Below are 13,300 nucleotides of genomic sequence, written 5' to 3'. Positions count from 1 at the left end.
TCTTCAGGTGGTGGCTGGTGCTACACTAAGCTATATCCCCTGATCAGTCATATAGAGGCAACCATTACAGTATGGCTTAACAAATTTGCTTTGAATCTAGGAGCCAGATAAAAAAAAGTTAGGAGGCAGTTTTTTTTAACTACAAAGCTTACGGGTAGAACATGTAACATGTTTCTGAAGGTGAACTTAATCCTTTCACAGCCAGACCCAATTTTGTATTTTTTTTTGCACATGTTAAAAAATCTTTTAGGCCTGAAGCTTACATAAAACCCCCAAAAATTATGTATTTTCGTTAAAACAGATACCCTAGAGAATAAAATAGTGGTACTTCCAATTTTTTATGTCACGCAATATTACCACAAAGATCTAGAAAACATAACATTTCAGTAAAAAACACATTAAAAGTTAATTTTAGGTGGCACAAAATCACAATAAATTACTGATTTTTTTTTTGTAAAATATAAAAACTGAGGTAGAGCTGAGTAAATAGAAACCCAAAATGTGAAATCTTAAATTTGCGTTCGCCCATACCCTTTATTTTTCATAGACAATGCTTTTAAACCACCCTATAGGTCAATTTAGAGTTAGGAGGAGGTCTGGTGCTAAAAGTATTGCTCTTATTCCAGCATGTGTGGCTATATGTAGCATGTGTATCGCAATCAAAGTTTTCAGGTGTAGGCACCCCAGGGGATGTTATGTGCTTGAGTATAACTTTAATTATTTACAATTAAAACATTTTTTTTCCCATCACATAGGGGATTTTTTGGGTGACAGGTTCTTTTTAACCACTTCAATACAGGGCACTTTACCTCCTGCCCAGGCCAATTTTCAGCTTTCAGCACAGTCACATTTTGAATGACAATTGCGCGGTCATGCAACACTGTACCCAAATAAAACGTTTATCTTTTTTTCCCACAAATAGACCTTTGATGGTATTTAATCACTGCTGTGTTTTTTATTTTTTGCTTCAAAAACGAGCAAAAATGTTGAAAACTTTTGCAGAACATGTTATAAATGGGTAATTTTTCTCTTCATTGATGTGAGCTGATGAGACTGCACTGATGGGCACTGATCAGATGCACTGATGGGCACTGATGAACCATCACTGAAGGGCACTGATGAGGTGGCACTGATGAGGAGGCACTAATATGCAGCACTGATATGCAGCATTGATAGTTGGCACTGATGGACACTGATAGGCAGCAATTATGGACACTGATGTGTGGCACTGATGGGCACTGATGAGTGGCACTAATGGGCAGCACTGATAAGCAGGCACTGATGGGCACTGAAAGGAAGCATTGATCTGCATCACTGATGGGCATAGACTGGCATATCTGTGGGGCACAGACTGGCATCACTGCTGGGCACAGTTGGTACTGCACTGATAATCAGGGAACTGATGATCAGTGCCCTGATTATCTATACAGGTCTCTCCTGTGAGGAGATGCCACTGATTGGCTCTTCTCTCCTTACACTCTGTCAGTGTGAGGCGAGGAGAGCTGACAACAGGCATTTCCTTGCCTGCATGTGATCAACTGTGACTGGACACAGCTGATTACATGGGTAAAAAACCATCTCATCAGCTCTTTTCCGAGATCGGGGTAGCACCGTGTCCCAGTGACACAGCGAGCCCACGATTGCCATTCTGCGCAACCTCGCAAGCGCGGTGAGACTGGGGCTATGTCATATAAGGTAGTTAATGAAATATCCAGAGCCTAAAAGACCCTGCATGTCTCCCCTGTGCTCCACTGAATGTAATGCAATGCATATCGCACTGTATTACATTTTTGGATGGCTGGGGAAACTGTCATAGGGGTCAGCAACAAAAAGGTGTCCATTCTCCTTCCTCTCTGCCACCCAGCAGCACTTGCTATGCCGGTCCCAGGCTCGCAGATGAGCAGGCATAGCTCGGCATACATATGTGAGGGGGGCACACACAGAGTGCAATTGGGGTGTATCCCAGGTGCCAGGATGCAATTGTTGCCATGGGTGACCTGGCGCCTAGGGTTTGTCAAGCCCTGCATTACAGTAATTTGGTTTTGACATATTTGGTTGATTTGTGTTACCAACAAGATACAATGTCCAGTACATATTCAGTCCTGACACTAAAAAAAGTCTCACGCATGTGACATCTCATTACGTGGGAGGTATAGCAGAATGTGTTTTAGAGTGTAATTATAAGTGTGCCTATGCTGTGTGTGAGAAACAGCTTATTAAATTGAAACTTTGTGAGAAAAATCTTATTTTTTTTTTTAATTCATTCATTTTCCAAAAAATTGTGACAAAAACGTACAACTTAAAAACTCATCATGCCTCTTACTAAAAACCTTGGCCTGTCTACTTTCCAAAAAGGGGTAATTTGGGGGGGGGGGGGGGATTTGTACTGTCTTGGTATTTATAGGGCTTTTTTTTTTTTACATTTTATTTTGTGTTTGTTTTTGGATGAACATACAGTATTATAGCACAAAAAATGTTTTCTCCTTTTAATCTATGTTTATTAAAAAATTGTAGACTTACTGGCTTTTATGCATACTAAAATTATACTATCTTTGTAAACATGGACTTTTATATTTTGTAATAGTATCTGACATACGTTATTTTTCAATAAACAGTTGGTAAACAAAAAAAAATTTTTAGCAGAAATGTGAGAAACACTTGAATCAAAGCACGAAGAAGTTAACAGTAATAAAATTGCCTTACATGCCTTGCACTGAAGTGAACAAACTCAAAATTTCTGCAATAAATAGTTACATTTGTGAATGTCACGCACTGAAAAAAATGGTAGTGAATTTGGCTCATTGTTGCCACCTGAGGCTGATAATGCTGACAGAGTTAAAGTGGAACAATAGCTTTAAAATAGAACATTAATGGTAGGTAGGCAGAGCCTGGCAGCGAGTTAAAAGTTATGGCTGATCTCCAAGTGGATTAAAAATGAACTTTTAATCCATTTATATATCCCTGACACAGAAAAAAGTTTTCAAGAAATCATTAAAGTATATGTAAACCCAATTACTAAAATGTCTTATAAGCTATATTATGGTAATGTAATTTCATTTAAAAAGTTGTTTCCCATCTTTTTAAATTTCAGGTTTCATTAAAATAATACCTCGCTGATCCTGCTATAAAGTTCCTTGCTCAGACACTTTCTGTTAAGAGGTGACAACTGTGCCCCAACTGTGCTCCAGCATTGTCACCCTGTCACATGCATCCCTGATTGAGACTACAATCTTCCTTGCTGACACACATTATTTACGCTACTCCCGATGACGTCAGTGTGACGAAACGCGTCGAGAGCGTAACCACATCACTTCCTCCTTTTGGTCTGTCAGCTTGGGACGCATATCCAGTGGGTGGAACGCACGGCGTTCTGGATACATACCGCAAGAGAGGAAGTTGCGGTTCCCAAGCCAGACGGACACGCTTGTTTGAATCTACCAATGTGAGTACCTGTTTTGTGATAATAAATAAAGGATTTTTGGAAAACGATCCTTCACTATTGGAGGCATTTTTTCCACACATGTCCTGGAATTATCCTTGAAATTACCCTTGGAGTACTGATGTCGGTTTAAGCCCTTTACAACTTCTTTGGAGAGTCACGGGGCAGGTAGAATTATTTAAAGAGGAACAGGGACCAGACCCCTGCTGTATGGGAGTGATCCCTATTATCGACCTGCGATTCACCCCTGTGGGGGGACCTAGCTCTGGTAAGCGCGGGACCTACTGAAAGGGGAGAACTTGATCCCTCACCTATACATCCACTCCGTGTCACCTCAAAAAAGAGCACCTTAACAAATTTGTGGACTTTTGCACTTATTTATATTGCTTGGGACTTTCTGCACATCATATTTATATTCTTATTTTTGTACAATTTTTTTGTGAATTTTTATAGCATCCTCAATTCTACTTTTAGACATTTTTAATATCTTTTGGCCATATTGCACCTATTTGATCTTGCACTTTGTTTGTATTATAATCTATTTGCAGTTATATATAATTTTTCTCAATGACCTTTTCAATCAACTGATAATTTACATCACTACGGTTTTATTACACATGATTGTGTGAAGCTTCTGCACTGTAGGTGGTTCGATTTGTCTTACTTTATTTATTTATCTTTATATATCCTTTATTCTAATTGATCTGGTAGATCAATTTCTCACCAGCACTCAGCACCTTTATACCATTTTTGGTTATTTATTATTTTTATTTTTTCTAGTGTTTCACATATCTATTCATATATTTATCACTTGGCACTTTATTGCACATATTGCACATGAATTTATGTTTTAATGTATATGATATGCACTGCTGATTTATGTTTTATAGGACATCAATTTTAAGTGACGTGATACCTATTTATATATATTTATTGCACAGGCCACCTATCTCTCTTGTTTACCCCACATCAGTGTGAGTTCAGTCTGCACACCAGACTGGTTTTTGATACACCCCTTACTGGCAGCGCCAATCACTTCCCTTTTTTTCTATACACATTATTTAGGCTAACCAAAACAGGACCAAAACCAAAAGTTCCCAACTTATTCACCCCTACTTCCAACATAAGCTTATTACTCCTCAAGAAATACCTAATAATTTGCAAACTATTACAGCTTCTTGTGTAACCTCAAAAATAACACTCAGACTCTGCAACTGTCTGCGTACGATATTGATAATTTCTTAGCTTGAATATGGCTCACTGCCCTTTCAGCTGATCAACACTCTAAACTAACAGCCCCCATTACGTCATCTGAGGTTGTTCCAATCATTAACTCTTTGCCCCATTGCAAAGCCCCCAGTTCTGATGTTTTTTCCAATGATTTTCTGATGTCGCAGACCTGGGCCAGGCTCTGGAAGCATCTCGACAACCATATCAGGATTTATCCATATGCCTTACTAGCAGCTGGCCTGGCCTCTCAACATGCCGCTAAAGCCTGAGCCAGCCGCTCCCACCCCCTCCACTGTTCAGCAGTCCAACAGGTACAGGAGGGCAGAGCAGAGAGCAATGACTCACACTCACTGCTCTCTGCTCAGAGCAGACCAAGAACTGCGCAATCAGTGGTCATGTAATTGCACATTTCTTGGTCTTAGAGCTGCCAGAGGACAGCTATAGCATCAGGCCGATGCTGCAGCCATATAGGTAAGTGTAGCACCCTTGTCTTAATGCAAGGTTGCTGTTAAATTTAGTTTGCTGAGCCTTAACTAGCTTGGCTGTAATTATTCTGTGGTTAATTGGACTTCCCTTCTTAATCTGGTTTGACTGTGTTTCTCCCTTCCGTCAGTAGGTGGCACTGTAGCCTCTGACACTAGTGTGAGAATTACAGTTAAACAAACTGTTAATGTCCATGTCTCTCTCAGCCAATTACAGTGTCACTACGGCATTGTGGGAGATCTTATTTAAGAGGGGGGAGGTCCAATAATCAGTCTCTTCCCGCCCGGACCCCCTTGGGGGAGGGTGTGTGTGTGCTCTGTTTGCTGCTGACTAGGCCTGAAGCCTGAGGCCTAGTCAGATACCTGGGATTCTGCTGAGGAGAGCCAGCGATCCACATGGGAAAGATCATCCACAGACATCCAGTAACCTGTGTGAGTAACCTGCTTGTTTCTTATGGAGGACAGCTGTCCAGACAGTACAGACCACAGAAAGGGATTGTGTCTAGTGGAGAGAAGATGTCTCCCAGATCAATCTGAAGCTCATGGATACCTAATGATTCTCAAGGTCTGCTATCCTGTACTGCTGTCTGAATACCTGTCTTTTGCAATGGGAGTCTGCCTAATAGACTGTTCTTAAAGGGTGTCCTGGACCCTACCCCTCTCTCCCCCGGTTTATTCTTGTCCTGTTGAGAAGAAATAAACTATTCTTTTACTTCAGCATAAAAGTGACTGGCGCCCAGCATTTATTTTACCTGCATCACTACCCACCATGCCTGACAATCCACACCCACAGGAGGTATGTAGCCCCTCTCTGCCTCTGAAGGTCATCACTAGGCCCTAGGGGGTTCTGGGGGGGTCCGCTACATAAGTATGCATGTTTATTTTTTTTTTCTTTTCTGCACTTCCGCTTTAAATAATGTGTGTTTCTGATCAGTCCTAAGAGCAAAAATGTGCAGAAAACTTGAGACTGTAATAAAGTTGGTGGGTTCCCTAAAAAGCTGAACGGGTGTCTGGGCCATCAACTGGCTTAACAACCTGGCCCCATGTTGCCATTATGCACTATTAGAGTAGTCTGAACTTTAGTCCTCTGGGTTGGAGATTTGGCCATGACCCGCTGCCAGGGAGCACTACAAGCAGGACAAAAACAGAAAAGGGAAAGGAACAAGCAAGCGTTACCTTGGAAGGTTGCACAAAAGAGGGATGCTCAAATCTGATCAATCTGAAGGTAAAAAACTTTATTGAATGTGTGTAACAAAGTAACATCTGGTACACTATCCGTCACAAGTTGTAGGTAGTGATACCACTGAGAAGCCAGACATAGAAGACTGTGAACAAAGACAGCATAAAACCAAAGCAGAAACAAAGACACACGCGCCTCCTATCCCACTGGTCACATAGGGACCAAAAGAACATGTAGCTCAGGGTAAAGCAGTGTTCAGTCCAATCGGATCATGGTCACTGCTAGTCTCACTGAGTACATGTTGGCATGCCGTAATGTATCGAAATTACCATAGGTACCGTGCTAATAGTAATGGAATTCAGTAATCAATGTGGAAAATGTAATCGTGATTATACTCTCAATAGCAATGGTGCCATGATGTTGGTATTCAGAAATTGCCAGGTGTATAGTTCCTGTAAGTGACAAGCAGGTTCATAAAGAAAGTCTATAGTTGGATTGTGGGACTCAGTGTGAGGTCCCTTCTACTCCACACCTCCCCCATTTTGAGCACTACAAGCAGAACTGAGATACAGAATAGGATAAACAAAGAAAACGGTCTTTAAAGCGGAGTTCCACCCTGGAATTTTTTTTTTTTTTAAAAATATCCCTGGGACAGTCAGGGCTAGTGCATTCCACAATGACTAGCCTCTGATCTGTCCCGGGTTGCACTTACCTGTTAGGACAAATACTTACCTTGAAAAAGTCTTGTCCAGCGCTGCCATCTCAGGTGTGGGCAGCTTGAAGCCAGCGCGATCCTCTTCGGCGTCCTCTTCCTTCTTGTTCGGTCCCACGATGCCCTGCGCTGGCCCCGCCGTCACTTCCGGGCGCGCGCGTCATCCCTCCACAGCTTCTGGGCATGCCCAGAAGCTGTTTAGAAGGGAATGACGCGCGCGCCTCGGAACTGACGTCGGGGCCAGTGCAGGCGCAATGATTCCTGGGAGCGATGACGTTCAGCTCCCAGGAATCATTGCAAAGCCAGGAAGTGACGACGGGCCGCGGCCGAGAAAGGAGGAAGAAGGAAGTAAGGTAAGTATATTTTCTTCTCTACGAGGTAAGTAAAAAAAAAAAAAAAAATGCGATAATCCATTTGTTTTTCAGGTGACCCGCAGCGAGAAGATGGAGGTAAGTATAAAATTAGGGTGGAACTCCACTTTAATGGAAAGTACAAGTGAACTGTTTGTTATACGCAGGACTAAATCTCATCAAGTTATGGTTTACATCTACTTGAAATTTGTTTTTTTTGTTATTTTTTTAATAGAACTAGCATAGAAAAAATCCTAATTTGTCTTGATATGAGCCTCTAGCAATCAGCACTTTCAGACATTTAGTAATCTACTGGACAGGGCTGTCAGTTACTGAAAATGGATACAGAAGAAGGTAAAGCATAGATGACACCATCAGTGCTGCCTCTGCTCCTTTATTGTCCAATCTCACTCAGGGGTGGCCAATCTGTATTGCTTTATTGTAGTGTGGTCTGCAGAGCAGTCACAGACCTAGGTCTGGTGTCAGGCAGAATTGCTAAGTTCACAATGTGGCTAAACAGAGTTCCAAAACCTTTGGAAGGTAAAACAGTCCACATACAGTATACTGTATGTGTTTCAGCTTTTTAATTAGCAGTGAGCCTGCAGTTTTAAATAAAATAATTGTAAAACAAAACAAGGTATACAGACAATAATTTAATGCAATGTTTCTTGATCCAACCTTTCGGATTTAGGTAGAATGTCAGAGTACATTTCCGAAACACATACACTATGTTGTCAAAAGTATTGGGATGCCTACCTATACATGCACATGAACTTTAATGGCATCCCAGTCTTAGTCCGTAGGGTTCAATATTGAGTTAGTTTACCCTTTGCAGCTATAACAGCTTCAACTATTCTGGGAAGGCTGTCCACAAGGTTTAGGAGTATGTCTATGGTAATGTTTGACCATTCTTCCAGATGCATATTTGTGAGGTCAGGCACTGATGTTGGACGAGAAGGCATGGCTTGCAGTCTCCACTCCAATTCATCCCAAAGATGTTCTATTGGGTTGAGGTCGGGACTCTGTGTATGCCAGTCAAGTTCCTGGACTCCAAACTCGCTCATCCATCATCCATGACTTTATGGACCTTGCTTTATGCACTGGTGCGCAGTCATGTTGGAACAGGAAGGGGCCATCCCCAAACTGTTCCCACAAAGTTGGGAGCATGAGATTGTCCAGAATGTCTTGGTATTCTGACGCCTTAGGAGTTTCCTTTACTATACCAAAGGGGCCAAGCCCAACCCCTGAAAAACAACCCCACACCATAGCCCCTACTCCACCAAATGATTTGGACCAGTGCACAAAGCAAGGTTCATAAAGATATGGATGAGCGAGTTTGGGGTGGAGGAACTTGACTGACCCTCATTTACCAAGCTCTGGAGCAACTGCACTTGCAGAGTTCACAGTCTATTTCCCTTTAGTAAATCCACCCCAGCGTGTCTATGGTGCCAATAACTATGGACCACCAAAAGTCTATATTACCTAAAACACCTCTGTTATAATCTGACTCTTCTCTTAGTCATTGCTGACCAGTTCTCATAAATTAACCAACACAAAAAGCTTCTGTCTTTGGTAAGAATATACCTCTGACAGTGACATTGATATCGTAGTGCTGCTTCATAAAAATAAGCTTATTTTCAATGCTGTTTACTAATTGAAATAGCTTTGCATGCATCACTATGGAAACACTAGTCAGATGGTCTCCAGTGGCATATAATTGGGTAATCCATGGTAACGCGCTGATACCCAGATATTGCTTTCCTTCCACAACAGCTTTTATTATCTCAGAACTAGGGATGACACATTTGTCCTTGTCTTCAGTATTATGACTTTTTCTTACTTCGGTCCGAGCTTTCATTATGCTCCATATGTTGCTATAAGAAACCTTCAACCTTTCTAGTTCACACAGGAAACAACAAACAATGATTATGTAAATCATACTTGAGCTGTTCAGAGATTTGAAGGATTAAAGCAATGGTTGTGAGTGTTATAAATCAATGTTTTTTCTTTGGTCTGTATTTACAAGGCTGAAATCTTCTACACTAAATAAAATATAACCTATAATAGTGCATTATGTTTGCTTAGTCAGACACTGACAGATTAGTTGTTGCAAACTTATATAAATACTGCCTGAGTTCAATGATTTATGGTGGCCATGTATATTTCCATTTTTTTATCTGTTCGATCCAAACAATGGCATCAGTAAACAATCCAATAGCCATAACTTCCATTCTGAACAAATTAAGCACAATCTAGACTGGATTCAATACAAGTCGATTGGCCAGGGTGTAAAATTATTGATTGTTTTGCATCAATCTGCAGCACAGAGATGCTGTGTTTATTATTTCAATCATATATTGATCATTACGATTATAAGGCTACATGTTGAAAATAGAGAAGCGATCAATAACTTATGATCATAAATTATGATCGTATCCTAGCTATCATTTAAAATACATTTCCCTGTGTGTGTTATATATCGATCAAATGGGTTATTGACTGTAGATCAGTTATTCCAATCAGAAGAAATCAATCAGAAAAGAAATTGATCTTTTATTAAAGCATGTACAGACACCATAAGAGAGTATGAACAATACATGAGTGGCAAGTATTTGCAGGTGTAATCAGATGTGTGGCCAGTCTTTGGTGAATGGTGTAATGCCCCGTACACACGCGTCGATAGTTGGCCGGGAATTTTCGGCCAACGTCCGATCGGCCGATTTTCGGCTTGTTAGTATGATGCTTTCGACAACCGACTCCGACTTTTCTGCTGAATAAAATCCGTTGTGTTGACGGCCAAATTTTTGTTGGCCGTCAACACAACGGCCGATTTTCGGTCAGTCAGTACAGATTTTGGCAGACAAAAATCTGATGAGCAAGACTGGGCATGCTCAGAGAAGAAAAAATACACGGAAAGTAAACCAGCACATGACATCACTTCTGAAGTTGATTTTTGTTGGCCAAGAAAATTCATGTGCAGTCTAGAGCACATTCCAACCAACACATCAACACTGGACAAAAGACGGCCGATCGGTCGGCCGATAATCGTTGCATGTGTACGAGGCATAAGAGAAATGGCTACATCTTTCATGGAACTTTTGTATTCACTGCAAAATGACAGCAAGCCAAACCAGACACCATAGCTTTATTAATCTCTACAACAAACCTAGTAACTATGCAATAAAAGTGTTCTACATGCTGGATGAATCTCAGAGGGTCCATTCTCTGTTTTACGTGCCTCCAGCAAGTGGAATATTGTTAATTTGTATTATGTTGTCACTTGCTACATAAAGCCCATAGATGGTTCACAAGTATTACTTGCAGCTTAGCTATGTTAAACATTGTTCTCAGATGGCGGTGAATGTGTCTGACTGTGTCCACAGCAGACATTAAAGGGACACCAAACCCTGGTTTAAAAAAAAAATTATATTCAAGTATGTATTCTTAAAGTGGAACTTTAACTATTAACATAAAAAATGTTCTTTAGCAAGAAACATACATTCCACGTTAATAATTATGCTATGCAAATGAGTGTATGCTGTAAATGGCATCCAGCATTGCTCCTGATTCTTCTTGCCTGAGGCTTCCATTTTGCAGAGTCCCTGAGCAGTAGAAAATCTTTAAGCGGTCAGTAGATCGACCTCTAGTGGCTCTGGTTTTAGGCACAGTGCCAAAAAAAAAGAGCCACTGAGCATGTGCAGAGCAGGGTGAGACACCTGCAAAAGGGGTCAGCATGAAGTGATTTAGCAGGACTTAATTTTCTGACTAAACTTCCACTTTAATTCATAAAATATCTTCTATTGCTCGCAGCCTCCTCCAAATTCCTTTTTTATTCCACTGTGATCCGACTTCCTGTTAGAGAATGGCTACGTTCATTCCCCATGGTCCCACTGTATGTAGAAATGTAGTCACCTTTGACTACATCATCACACTCCTGAGATGCACTATGGACTATGGGAATGTGAGTGTGCATAGAGCAGTGCTTAAGACCACAATTTCCATGCATTGCCCATTCCAAACAAATGGAAATAAAAAGAAGTTCAGAAGCTCACACAGTAAGAAATGATTTAATGAAAACTACATTATAGGGCCATTAAAGTGGTTGTAAAGCCACTGTGTGTTATTGCTACAATCCTCTCTGTTACACAAAATCATGTGCCCAGTGTATGTGTTTTTTAAAAAAGATGCCGCTGTATACCTTATTTCATATCGCCGCTCAGCGCTCATGTGACTGCTTGCCACTCTCCTCTCCCGATCTGATAACTACAGCGGGAGGGGCTGAGAATCCCCCCTACTGACGTCAGCTGGGAGGAAGGGAGTAGCAGAGGAGAGCAGCAGGCGGTCACCAGAGAATAAGGTATACAGTGGCATATTTGAAAAAAACACATACACTGGGCACATCATTAATATAACACAGTGGATTGTAGCAATAACACACAGTTATGATAGCAGCAGGAGGGGCGGGTAGCAGATCGACACTGTCACTAGCTGACAGGCAGGGAGGGAGGGGAGAGAGGGAGCAAGGAGAGCCAGCGGGATGATGTGCACTGGTCCAAATCATTTGGTGGAGGGTGATATTGGTGTGGGGTTGTTTTTCGGGGGTTTGGGCTTGGTCCCTTAGTTCCAGTGAAGGGAACTCTTAAGGTGTCAGCATACCAAGACATTTTGGACAATTTCATGCTTCCAACTTTGTAGGAACAGTTTGGGGAACGCTCCTTCCTGTTCCAACATTACTGCACACCACTGCACAAAGAAGGTCCATAAAGACATGGATGAGCAAGTTTGGGGTGGAGGAACTTGACCGGCCTGCAGAACACCTTTGGGAGGAATTAGAGCTGGGACTGCAAGCCAGGCCTTCTCTACAACATCAATGCCTAACCTCACAAATGCATTTCTGGAAGAATGGTCAAACATTCCCATAGACACACTCCTAAACCTTGTGGACAGCCTTCCGAGAAGAGTTGAAGCTGTTATAGCTGCAAAGGGTGGGCCAACTCAATATTGAATCCTACAGACTAAGACTGGGATGCCATTAAAGTTCATGTGCATGTAAAGGCAGGCATCCTATTACTTTTAGTAATATAGTGTATGTCCGTATTGTTGCTGGGCTTTATTAAAACATATTGTCATTTCAATTAGCAGATTCCTATTGACTAATGCTGGCCATACATTATACACTTTTCTTATTCAATTTCCTTTAGATTTACCATCAACTACATAGTGAAAGGGTCTGCCTGATTGCATACAAATTGAAAGTATTTGGGTTTGACTTCATATTATATGGTATTAGTAAATCTAAATAAAAATTGTACAAGAAAATTGTAAAATGTATGACCAGCCTAAGTTTGTTTATCTGGAGAGTGATAAAGGTATGTATCAACAAAAGTTAGAAAGGGCTATCAAGGGAATGTGTCACTTTGCCCTGAATAAACAAAGTGTGGATGTACTTTAATATTTTTCACATAGATCTTGCATCGTCCAATCCCCTTACCTTTATGGAGCAAGATTTGGGCCTCCGCTTTTAAAACATCCAGATGTGTGGTGCACAGAGAGACTACCTTGAATTTGAAATTATTTTTTTTTGGTATCCTACCCCAGCTGGTCTTCACAAGATTAATCCGGCTAGTTCGGCGTTGTGCTGGCGATGTGGGGTCGAGGTGGGCACTTTGTTTCACATTTTTTCGCAATGTGCTGATATTTAACCTTTCTGGACCATGGTTATGTCGTTACTATGTAGTGTTACTGGTTTACAATTATCCTTGGACCCGCTGCACTATCTGCTGGGCCTTCCATTCCCCGGTATTTCTAAGTTGGCTAACAAATTGGCTTCCTTCATTTTATTGGCAGCCAGGGGGGCTATTCCGCTTCAATGGCTCAATCGACCCCCCCCCCCCGGATAAACTTCTT

At 41.3% G+C, this 13,300-nt stretch overlaps 1 protein-coding gene across 1 annotated transcript in view; it reads right to left on the bottom strand.

Annotated features, from left to right (window-relative positions):
• Window positions 1-13,300, bottom strand: part of ADGRD1 (adhesion G protein-coupled receptor D1) — an 897,745-nt gene that overhangs the window by 179,599 nt on the left and 704,846 nt on the right. The gene's annotated exons all lie outside the window — the stretch shown is intronic.

The sequence above is a fragment of the Pelophylax lessonae genome, assembly GCF_965119305.1.
Source record: "Pelophylax lessonae genome assembly, chromosome: 1".
Taxonomy (NCBI): Eukaryota; Metazoa; Chordata; class Amphibia; order Anura; family Ranidae; genus Pelophylax; species Pelophylax lessonae.
The sequence above is the reverse complement of the archived record's forward strand: the minus strand, read 5'-3'. Positions and strand labels throughout refer to the sequence as shown.